This window comes from Callorhinus ursinus, unplaced genomic scaffold (assembly GCF_003265705.2).
Source record: "Callorhinus ursinus isolate GAN/ISIS: 27379988/994484 unplaced genomic scaffold, GSC_fseal_2.0 scaffold8, whole genome shotgun sequence".
NCBI classification, from domain to species: domain Eukaryota; kingdom Metazoa; phylum Chordata; class Mammalia; order Carnivora; family Otariidae; genus Callorhinus; species Callorhinus ursinus.
This window is the reverse complement of record NW_027397070.1, coordinates 72,964,977-72,977,390: the sequence shown is the minus strand read 5'-3', so window position 1 is coordinate 72,977,390 and position 12,414 is coordinate 72,964,977.

Sequence of the window (12,414 nt, the reverse complement as noted above, 5' to 3'; positions counted from 1 at the left end):
GGGAAAGGGGCCGCGGTGGCCCTGCAGGACCTGCTGGCCTCTCCCCCGGCACTGCCCAGAACGCCTCCGATCAGGAGGCCAGCAGGAGAGGTGGGGAGGGTGGCCGGCAGCTCACACCTCTGCACCTGGAGTGAGGGGGACGGGAGCGCCTCAGGGAGTGGGAAAGAGACAACAGGTGGGCAGGGAACCCCCAGCCGGACGCTCCTGTCCTGCTCGGGGCATTGCAGAGCACACCCCTCTATGAGGCCGCAGGGACTCCACTGACCAGCTCTCCAAGGAGAAGGACCCAGGTCTAGGCAAGTGACCCTGGGGACAAATGGACCAAAACATCTGAGGCAGCCCTGAAGCCCCAGGAGGCACCCCAGCCCCACCCCTGCAAGGCACGCCTGCACACACTACCTTGTTGAGCTCCTCGATTCTGCGGATCAGGTACGGGTTGCTGGAGGAGTTCTCGAAATAGACGTAGTCTGCAAACAGGAGTAGAGAGTGAAACCCCATAGCACTGAGCCCCGGGGACCAGGGGAGCCCCAACCCCCCCACACCCACACGCTCAGTTCTAGGGGCCAGGAAACTGGAGGCAGTGAAGGAGAGGGTGCCCCCGCCATCTCGGTGGGGAGCCGAGGGAACCAGAGACATGCTGGTGGGTGCTGGGCACGGGTCCAAGATGGGGGGGAGGGGGCTGTCCCAGGCAGAGGCCTGCAGCCACCCTGCCATCCCGGGGGTCCCACACTGGCTGCCCCCAGGACCTCTGTCCCTCCTGGGAAATGCTGTAGAAGTCAGACTGCAGCCTCTGCTGGGGGACAGCTTCCCAGGGGCTGCTGCGGGCCTGAGAGGTGGGCCCCAGTCATGCAGGCTGGTGGGCAGACAAGCGAGCATGGCCAGCAGCAGTCCCAAAGACCACGTCAGCATGTGGGGGGGCTGCCGGGCCCCTGCACCTCCTCCCCCGGCCCCATGTGCCCCTGGCAGTGAACGGAGGCCAGGGCTTCCCGAGCATCCCGGGTGGAGGCAGAGCTCAGTGGGATGGGGACGGCGTCAGGTGCCAAAGGAACACGGTCCAGAGGTGCGGCCGCCACCTGCCAGGTCCCCCAGAACGCCATGTTGGCACGAGCATCCCTCTGGCTCCGCAGTGGGCAGCCTGGGCTCTGTCTCAGGGTGGCTGGCAGTCACCCGAGATTTCCCAAGAGGCTCCTGGTGGGAGGCTGGCAAGTTCCCACGGAAAGCCCGGAACAGCCATGAGGCCACCCAGTTGTCAGCCTGGCCGCCTGGCTGACGCCTTGATGTTGCAGGTAGTTCAGAGCAGGTGGGGGGGAGTTAGCGCCAGGAAAAGGCCAGGCTGCAGTCCCCACCAGTCTGCACCAGGAACGCCTCCCCCCTGCCCCTTGGTGCCCACACGGAAGGCCTGCAGTCCCTCCCCAGGACAGTTCTGCAGGGGACGGCCAGGCAGGAAGCTCGTCTCAGCTGGAACCCACTTAAGGCCTGGATACAGCCAAACGCCCACACCGAGCAGTCTCTCCCGAAGGGCCTCAGCCAGCTCCAACCCCAAAAGAGGTCCTAAACAGGCATCTGCCCCCTGCTGCGGCTGCGCACCTGCCCTGCACCTGTCAAGGCTCACCTGCTGTGTGCACTTACCCGGTACCTGTCAGGGCTTACCTGCCCTGAGCACCTGCCCTGCACCTGTTGGGGCTCACCTGCGCTGCCTGAGGACACAGCTGGCTCAGACGTGGCTGTGCCCTCACAGAGACTAAGAACCCACAGGGACCATGGCTACAGTGCTCAGAGGGATGTGCTCATAGGGTAGCTGAAAAAAGGGAGGTCTACAGGAGGGGACCATTGACGGGCACGAGGTTGGCTTGAGGGCAGTGGAAACGCTCTAAACACAGACGGTGGTGACGCCGTGCAGCTCTTGAAATACGAAAATTCAGTGAACTGCATGCTCAGGATGCGTGAATTTTATCACATAAATCATTACTCAAAACGCCGCTTTTATACAAAGTTACATCACTCTTCAAAACCTTCATTCTAAGAAACCAAGGAACCAATTAAACAAAGGCTGTTATTCACGTCTAACCTGGTCACAGCCCAGGAGAAGCCCCACCGCACTGACGTGGTGCTGCCAATGCCTCCGAGCCCGTGTCCTGGCTGTCCTGGCTGTCCCGGTGGGCAGTCCCACCCCTGCGAGTGCCCCGCCCACTCCCAGAACTGTGCACTTCGGAGGAGTGGGTTTGGCTGCTCTCATAGGTTATGCTTTAGTAGATGGGAAAACTAGCAAAACAACAACACAGTGAAAGCCGAGCAAACACCAGTGCACATGAAAACATGCTCAACAGGGAAAAACCAAAGGAACCAAAGCTGCTCACGAAAACCAGCGGTGAGTCGATAAACCCTCAGGTCGGGCTGACAAAGAAGAGAGAGAAACTACAACCAGCGTGGGGAACGCTCTGTGCCGGGAGGTCTGGCAGCTCAGATGCGATGAGGCATGGGCCGGACAGACACAAACCCCACAAGCTCACCCCGGAGAAACAGGTAACACTGCCCCGTTGAAGAAATCGGGCTCAGGTTGTGATCCCGGGACGCTGGGATCAAGTCCCATGTCGGGCTCCCTGCTCAGCAAGAAGCCTGCTTCTCCCTCTGCCCCTCCTCCCACTTGTGCTCTCCCTAAAAGAAGTAAATAAATCTGAAAAAAAAAAAAAAGATATTGACTCATAAATGTAAAAAAACCTTCCAACGGCAACCAAGAAAGTAAAAACAAAAACAAAGAAAGGAAAGAAGGAAAGAAAAAGTGGCCCTCCAGGCCCAGGCGGCGGCCCTGGTGAATCCCGCCAACACCGCAGGGGGACCTGACACCAGGCCCACGCCCGCTGGGCCGAGAGCAGACGCACAGACCACGCGGGAACCCCACAGATGCAAGGGAATGGGCAAGACATCGCAGCCACTGGGATCCATCTGAGAACACAAGGCTGGTTCAACATCGAAAATCACAGCAGCGCAAGGAGGAAGGCAGGCCGTGCAGCGGTCCAAGCAGATGCGGGAGAAACATGCGGTGCTGACAAACTCTCCGGCAAACTGGAACGTAAAGGGAGCATTGTCACTCCCGCAACAGGTGCACGGGGCACCTACGGCTAACACCGTACTTCTCGCACGCCTCCCAACCAGGAATACGGGAGGCTCTCTCCGCCACATGCACCGCCAAGTCCTACGAGGAAGAAAAACGACACACAGCAGGCACAACCCCGGGCGGGTCTCTCCATGCGCAGAGATCCCCGGAGTCTCCACGGAAGCGAAGGAAACTCGTGAGGGTCTGGCGAGCTCACGGGACACACGCAGCACCATTTACAGGAGCGTCGAGGAGCATCCCTTTCACCAAAGACGGACAGACCTGTAAGACCCACGGTCCTGTGCAGAGATGTGGGAATGACAAAACAGCGGGGGAAGGGGGAAGAAGGAAGAGACAAAACAGCGGGGCAGGGGGGGAGAAGGGAGAGCTGCACACACAGGACGGCTGAGGGGCCGCACGCGGGGTCGCACGCAGGCTCACTTGGTCTGGGGCCAGACCAGGCAGCAAGGGCCTGGGGCCCGAGGGGCAGGAGGCTCCGCCCAGGGATTAGCACAGTATTGCACACGCCTTCCCTCGATGACGGTCAAGTAAGACAGAAGAACCGGCCGCAGAGCTTCAGAACAACACCCGTCCACTGAGGAGGAGGACCGAGAGGTTTTGCGGGGAGGACCCTCCGCGTCCCTGGGGTCCAAGGCCAGTGCTGTATGCCATGCAGACCGACTGTGATGCCCACTAGTGCCGAGACGCGTCTCACCCTCGTGTCCGATGAGAAAACCACTGAGTGTGTCAACAACATCGTGACCATGTGGCCGCCGCGGGCAGGCGTCCAGAGAGTCACGTGCTGTCCGTGGATCCCTGGGAGAGGCCTGGGCCCTGACCGGAGTGCTCTCTCCTTCTGCTGACTTTGGCCTGAACGCTGCGGCCATAACCGGCCATGGCGAGGGGCCTGCGGTGGACGCGGCGCCGACAGTCACCACCGAGCCCCCTGCGTGCCCGGGTCGGGAGGGCCTGCTGCAGCCCTCGATGAGGCCCACGTCCCTCCCTGGGGGGGTCGGCTGAGCTCCACCTCCCGCTGTAGCCTCGACGGCGCAAACACCCCACAGGGCAGCCTGAGCTTCGAACGAGGTTAGCTGTCGCCACGATGGCCTCACCAGGTGTGCGTAAGCGTGGCTTGGGGGCAAGCGTGCAATCACACAGGGCCTCACAGAGGACCATCGGCAAGGACCGCCAAGGACTAGTCTCCACGGGCACACAGGGGGAGCGGTGGGTGGTAGCAGTCCTTCTCCTTCCCCAGAGTTTCAATTTTTGCCCCGGATTTAAGAAATCGCAGCAAACTTTAACCCCTGGCAGGGCGAGTCAAGGGAAGACCCTTGGTGTCTACTTGGGGTCAGAATCCACAGAGCTGAGGACAGCGAGGTGCACGACGTCAGAGGAGGTCGTGTCGCCCGCAGGTTCCACGAGGCAGGAGAGACTCAAACACTCCCCACAAACCACCGGCCAGGAGCACAATGGCTCTGAGCATGCGCGCCATCGGGAGCCTCACACCTGTGCCAGCCGGGCCCCCGAGACACGGCCGGGGCAGGACGGTCTCTAGCCATGGCCCACGGCGGCTCCCCTCCAAGAACAGCATCTGAGCAGGCCCACTGCCACGTGCCAGCAGACCCCACCCACAAACTTGCTCGGGTACAGCCGGTCCACGCACACCCCTCGGGGCCCACTCCCATGTGACTTCGCGCCACCCCGCATGCGACAGTGAGCCCGTCGGCACTGCCGCGGTCACGTCCCCATCCACAAGCGGCCGCCCTGCTGGCTGATCAATGACGGTCCGGAGGCGGGGACGGCAGCGTGTTTCAGTTACTTCCGAGAAGCTCAGCAGTGACGAGACGCTCCGCTGTAAACCTCCCACCTTTCCTGCCCATTATCTGCCCGAGAGCAGGAGAAACGCGGTGGAGCCAACACACACACACGTGCTCTTGCAGCACAGCAGATGCACCCCCATGGACAAGCATTTACCCCCCCCCCCGAGCCAACGAACTGTGCTGCCTGCACCGCTAGGGTCAAAGTGCACGCTCCCTCCCTGCTTTCCGGGATGGGGCGTCCCAGCATGGAGGCCCACATGGCGCTCCAAGCGCCGCCGAGGCACGACCGTGTCCGTGGGAGTCACGGGGCAGTGTGGCGACCGGCCACAGGTGACCCCGGTGCAGCCACTCAGCCCACCATCGTGGCTCAAAAGCAGCCATCACGTGGCCTGTAACTGCACCGGCGAGGCTGCGTCCCGAGAGAATTTACCGCGGGCACTGAGACAGGAGTCTCACGGAGCTCTTGTGTGCAGGACACGACGCCATGCTGCAGGTGTCCACTCTCCGCAAACGGACCTACACAACAGCACGCACCATCCCAATCAAAACCCCACCAACAAGCCAACGCTAAGCCTCATGCGGGAGATCCAGACATCACAGCCGGCACGTCCGGTGAGAAAGGACAGTCAAAATTCCAACAAATGACAAAGGACCACAGGACGTTCGTGAACATGCAGAACGAAGTGAGAGCCTCACAGTTTACCTCACACAAGACCTAACCTAACACGCATCACAAACTTCAAAGTAAAACCCACGGGGGGGGCGCCTGGAGGCTCAGTCAGTTGAACGTCTGACTCCTGATTTCGGCTCAGGTCACGATCTCCCGGTCCTGGGACTGAGCCCCGTGTTGGGCTCCGCGCTCAGCAGGGCGTCTGCTTGTCCATCTCCCTCTGCCCCTCCCCCTGCTCACACGCACGCATGTTCCCTTACTATCAAATAAAATCTTAAAAAAAAAAAAACACTGAAACACAAAACTACAAAAATTGTGAGAAACAGAATAAAATCTTTGTGAACCTAAATCAAGCAAATTTCTTAGACACACAAAATGCACAAATTATATAAAAGAGAAAAATCTGCAAAGCACACACGTGAAACCCAGAATCATGAACAAGCTCTCAAAACTCAACAATAAGAAAGCAAATAACCCAAGTTTTAAAAAGGGAAAAGGCATGTGCACACACGTGAGGAGCGACTCAGGGCCACCGGCCACCAGAAAGGGCCAGCAAGGGCCCAAGGCGCTGTCAGCCGCAATGCGAGATGGTACACTCGCCGTCCGGCCAAGCAACTCCAGTCCTGGGTGTTTTCATCCTTGAGAAACAAGGACGTCTCCACAGAATCAGCACAGAAGCCCACACTGGCTTTCCTCGTCGTCACCAGAAACCGAAGATGGCCCCGCCAGGATCTGCCCATCTGTGTGCCTCCAAAACGCACGCTGAAACCCTACCCCTCCGCCCCGGGACGGTCCAGGCGGCAGGCCTCTGGGAGGTGCCATGCGTGGGATCCGGGCCCTCAGGAGCGACCCCAGGATCCGCTCACCCAGGAAGGCGGCCTCTGGGGCTGTGAACATCAATGTGTTGTTTACAAGCCACGCGGCATGTGGTACGGTGTTGAGGCGGCCTGAGCGGATGGAGACCAGCCCGAACGTGCACCGGCTGCGGACATGCACAAGAGCGTCGGACATGGCACATGGCACACGCAGTGAACGGGGCCGACTCGGAAGGCTGCGTCCGGGGCCTCCATTTCCAGGACGTTCTGCATGGCGGAGGCTGGTGGGGCCCGGGGCGGGGGGCGCAGGACAAGGAAGCTCACGGGGTTGTGGAATGTTCTCTAGCGCTGCAGAGGATGCACTGCCGCGTCTGTCAGAACCCAGGGCTGTACCCACGGAGCGCGTGCGGCAGACGGGCCGACTCCAGCAGGCCTGACTGTAAGTGGTAAGACCACACACACGGCGCGCGCTCAGCACACAGTCCCCGCTAACACCAGCTACAACCCTGGAGGACACAGGATTAGGGTGGCCCGCCTGACCAACGTGTGACCCGGTGCCGTGCGGGTTTCTGCCTAGAGACACCTTAGTGTGTGCGGCGGGCTCGCTCCTTCCGAGCTCCGGCCAGCCGCTCTGTAACCGGCCCCTGAAGGAAGCCTCCTGACGCAGGTGTTCTCAGGAGGCGTGCCCCAGCCATTTCAACGGCGAAATCTCCGAAAATGCGGAACGCGCGTTGCTGGACAGGCGGAGAAGGGCCCTTGCTCACAGTGTGGAATGAGACCCGGAGGCAGGGCGTCGCCTCCTCCGGCCTCGGCTGGGGACCTGCTCGTCGGGGATGCGAGTCTCAGAGCCCGGCGCCGGTGCCCGGAGTCCTGATTTGGGTCACAGATCAAGGTGGGGAGTAGGCAGAGGCAGGGGTATGCGCTCCGCAGGAGTAACGGGGACGGTGCCCGAGGGAGAGCAGAGCCAGCGCGGCAGAGCGCGGTCACAGAAAGGAGACTAGCCCACGGGGTCAGGGGCCATGCGCAGCCGGGGTGGGGGACAACAGGAGGTCCCACAAGAACACGGGTATAGCTCAACCACAGCCAGCCCACCACGGCAGGGCCCGGCCGACGACCACCCGCCCACCACGCCCCACTTGTCAGAATCCCTCCAGAAGCCACTCCCACCGGCTCTGCTGGGGACGGGAACCCCCCAGCCCCAGGCTCCCCCTCTGCTCCTCCACAGTGGGGACACCTGCAGGCCTAGCATTTTTTTTTTTTTTCAAATTTAGGGATGGAGTCGAGAGGAACACAAGCAGGGGCCAGTATCCCCAGCCTGGCAGGGGCAGAGCAGGGCTGGACACACAGCCCTGGAACACAGGACACCGGGGGAGGCCTGACTCCTGTCTGCAGGACCAGCTCCCAGACGGTGCACGGGGGTCCCAGCACTTCTACCAGCTAAACCGAGGCGCCCCCACAAGCCGAGGGCCTGGCCACCCTCCTGCAGGGACCCTCGCCTGCCGGGCCTCCCACCCACACACCCTACTGGGCTGGGGCACAAGGGGACCTTGTCACCCAGAATATAGTGACAGCCCTGCAAGGGCAGCCAGCAGCGTGGCCACATCACCATCCCCACGGAAGCCTGGGGACCAGAGCCTGCCTGCAGGGGGGTACGCAGGCCGGAGAGGCAGAGGCCGAGGTCTACTTCGGGCAGGTGGTCAGGCAGTGGAGGGCTCACAGACACTGGGGCCTGAGTGGGGCGGGGTCCCCCACGTTCCTGAAGACACACGCGCTGGAAGGCACTCCCCTGTTCCCACCCAGACCTCCTCTGCCACCCCCCCTTCTCTGAAGATCCTGCTGGTTCTGCTGCCTCCAGTGAAGGGTCAGTGGGAACTGCGCCCACGGTGGCCCACCGCGGGCTCTGAGGCTTCTCCCGGCCCATCACAGGGGCGCCCTGGGAAGCCCTGCCCTGCAGAGGGCGGGGCGTGGGGGGCTGTCCAACAGGGCCAGCCCTGTGCCTGGGGGCCTGCAAAGGGTCACTGCACAGGGGCGGGGCGGGTTACGAGGCTTTGGACTGGACACTCTGCTCCGCGGAAGCCGTTAAGCAGTTCTAAGCAGCGAGACAGAGCTTAGAAGGATCATCTCCTCAGACCGCAGAGCCAGGGGCCAGCCCGGGGGCTGCCAGGCAGCTGAGGGTCAGGGCGGGGCCGCAAGGGCCCTGAGAAGCGGCACAGCTCCCACCCCTATCGCACTGATGAGGAGGAAGGAGGCCTGCTGGCCCCAAGAACCTGGACCCTGCGCGTGGGGAGGGCAGGCAGTGGGGACTGGAGCGCCTAGCAGCATCCTCAGAGCCCAGCCCAGACCCCCTCCCATCCCCGCTCCATCTGCGCAAACAGCCCTCGGGAGCCCTGGGAAAGCTGCACCCCAAGTCTGTTACCGGGTGGGCGGGGGGACACGGGGGTCCCAGGGAAGCCGGGACCCTTCAGAACGTGAAACTCGGCAGAGCCGGCAGGCTGGGCCCTGGGAGCAGAGCACCAGAATCCTGCAGGACAGGCCAAGTGCAGCCCCTCAGCCACCGCTCCGCCCCGCCCCCACGGCGCCCACCAGCCCAGCGTGGCCAGCCCCGCATCCACACCCCCAGACCCCCGGAGTCCTGCTCTGAGCTGGCGGCCCCTCCCAGAGGCGCCAGGCATGAGGGATTCCCTTCTTTGGACCATTCACTCCAACTCCTTGATCAACAGCTTCTTTTTTATTAATCCTAGAGTTTAATGGCCAAATTCTTCTCTCAGAAGAGACATGGAAGCCAAGGCAGCGCGGGCTGGCCGCTGAGAGCCCACACGAGGGACAAGACAAGGGGCCGCAGACGCAGCAGGGGGCCCTGAGCACTGTCCCGACACCGGCCTTTACAAGTTCGGGGTTTTCACGGGTGTGGACTTGTCACCTGGTCAAAAGTTTAAATCACACAAAAAGCAACAGAAGTGTGTCTGATGAGAGGTCGGGGCCGCAAGAGGCACAGAACTCAGAGCATGGCCGAGGAACTCTGCCCAGCGGCCAGGAGCCTTGGCGTACTCCTGTCACCTTTTTAAAATACATTTTTAAAAAAAGCAAATTACCGTCCAAAAGAATGGGTGTTAACTGCTAGCAATGAGAGGAAAAAGGGGGAACCCCAAGGGAAATGGTTACAGTCTGTCCAACAGTGAGCGTCCTGGCAGGTGGCTCGCGGTCCTGAAGCCCTCCTCCCACCTCTGTGTGAAATGTGCGCCAGGAAGACTCACCCCACGGTGCCCGCGGCACATCGCCCGCCCCAGAAGCCTGTCGAGGCCTCGGGAGGACAGACCCCAGAGGAACAGAGTTGTGCGCCCTGACCCTGCCGCCCACAGCCGGGCCCCGCCTTGCCGCACTTGGAGCCGCCAACAGAAGGCCTCTGTCGGCAGCCAGGTCACTTCCCTGGGAAGAAGTAGGCCCCGTCCCCTCCCAGGCTGACCCACTCCGCCCAGCTGGTCAGCTGGCACAAGGCGGCCACCGGGCCTCTGCCCCGCCCAGACATCCTGGCAGGGCCTCGGAGCAGCCTGCCAGGTAAAATACAGGACGCCCAGATAACGCTGGATTTCTGCTAGGAGTTTTCTAGCGTGAGCATGTTCTCTGCAATATTTGGGACGTAGTTAGACTCAGAAATCGCTTATGTGACATTCACATCTAGCTGGCGTCCTTTATTTTCCTCGCCGAATCCGGCACCTTTGCAAAAGGCTCTGCCCTTAGGGTCCTGAGTGGAGATAAGGAGGTGGGGGGGGTGTCCCCTTCTCAGAACATCCCTGCAGCACTCCCCCAGACCAGAGCTGCCCAGACGGGGCCAAACCCGGGCCGCAATCAGCTCTGAGAGACAGGGGCACGTGTTCTAGCGCCCCTTTCCTAAGCAAGCCGCACCGAGGGGCAGGATGCCAACCGGCCCTCTCCCCACCCGCCATGACCGCCAGCCCTGCCAGGTCCCCGAGTCCCCATCCACAAGCCACGAGTCAACGCAGCTTCCCGAGTCCCCATCCACAAGCCGCGAGTCAACGCAGCTTCCTCTACAGAGACCCCTAGGGTGCTCCGAGGGGTAGCCTGTGGTCACACCTGCGGAGCTCAGAGGGGGGGACCGGCAGACGTGGGGCAGGCCAGGCCTCTCCTGGAGAAGACCCTCGTCCACTGTGGAAACTGAGGCAAGGAAGGTCTGGGGGGTGGTCAGGCCCCGCCAAGCTCTCAGCCAGACAGGCCTAAAAACCAAGCGGCAAGGGGGCCCATGGCCTGGGTGGGGGCTCTGCTCAAGCCCACTACCCCAGAAGGCGGGAGCCAGTGGAGGGCCGCCAGCGCCGTGCAGGGAAGGCGCTGCCCAGGGGCCCACGGCCCACCACCCTGCCAGGCCCCTCTCTCGTCTCCCTCCAGGAGCTGGGTGCCCCTGTTCTGACGATCATGCCTTCGTTTATTCAACAGACCTCCCGGCCCAGACAGCACGTGGGGACCAGGTGTGGGCTGGGGACCTGCAGGGCCTTGTCACCGTCAGTGGGAGCTGTGGCCTCCCACCAGGAAAGAGGGGTTCTGCACTGCAGAAAGGTGGTTCCAAGCGGGCGCGCAGAGGGGGAACAGAAGAGAGGGAGGAGCCCTGAGCCACAGCAGTGGGGGAAGGGGGCCTGAGGAAGGGGCTGGTGGCTACTGGGATGGAGGCAGGTGAGTCACGCCTGGGGTCTGGGCATCTGGCAAGGTGCCTCCCCGACAGTGTGTTGGGGAAAGGACCTCTGCGGTGACACTCCCGCCTTGCCCCCAAAGCGGGAGATGAACAGCCCCTCCCTGGCAGGGCCCCTGCACCCCTGCCTACTGCCCACATCTGTCCACTAGGGGCCTGCTGCTAAGTGGGGTGTAGGCCCCCATTCCCATGACTGCCCCGGAGCCAGAGAGGGCAGGCGAGAGCCTGACGGCCAGGCAGGTGCTGTGCTGACCCACTACACAGATGAGGGCAAGCCCAAGGTCACAAGGCTGGCCTGGCTGGCCGGAGATGTGAGTCCCAGGCTCTCGGGGGAGGGCAGAGGAGGGCAGCGAGGAGGGCAGACTGGGACAGAGATGTGACTTAGAGTGTTCTCACCCCTGACACACTCCGCCAGAGAGCCAGTGAGCGTCCCAAAGTCTCAGAGATGGTGGGCACCAATGGAAAAGGGGAACAGTAAGGGTACCCCAACCCCCTGTGGAGGAGCCAACTGAGGACCAGCCCAGGACCCCAAGGCACAAAGTGGGGCAAGGCCCAAAGCTGGGGGCTTCCTAGGACTCAAACCAAAGGAGGAAGTGAGGGAAGCCCCCAGGGCCCCAGCCAACTCAGCACCACCCCCATCCCCACCCAGAACTCCTTACCTCTCCCCAACCCTAGCAAAGTACCTCCTTGCTGGGCTGGGGCAACAGAAAGTAATGAAAAGTTTGGGGGTGCATGAGAAGTGTGCTCAGGGTGAGCCGGCCAGCTGCTGAGGGCTCCCCGGGAGGAATGTGGCCCAGAGCATGGGGCTCGCCACCCCTGCACACCCCAACGGCCCCGAATCTTGGTCCCAGGAGGTCAGCCAGCACCTCCCAAGGCCATGTGCTTCAGCTCAGGGGGAGTGGGGGCTCAGGCCAGCCCCAGCCCCAGGAGCTCAGCCCCCGCAGGCCCAAGGATGCTCCGCGCTGCCCAGCCTGTCCCCCCAGCTCCTGCGCCGGGCCCCCAACAGGTGGGCAGAGCACACCCCCCCCCTCTCCCGGGAGCCAGCTCGGCCACCAGCACCCGCTGGCCCCCACTGGGGCCCGGCCAGGGGCCATTTCGGGTTGCGGGCCGGGGCGAGCAGGGCCGGGGCCGAGGTGGCGGTGGAGAAGCAGGCTGCTCAGAGAAGATGGAGTGGGAAGGGGAAGGCGGCGGGGGTGCAGCAAGGCGGGGGGGCCGCCAGGGTGGGAGGAAGGATGGTCGGCGCTGGGGCGGGCCTGCGGTGGGGGAGGGGTGGAGAGGTGGAGGGAGGGGACCAGAAGTGGGCCGCGGGGGGGCTG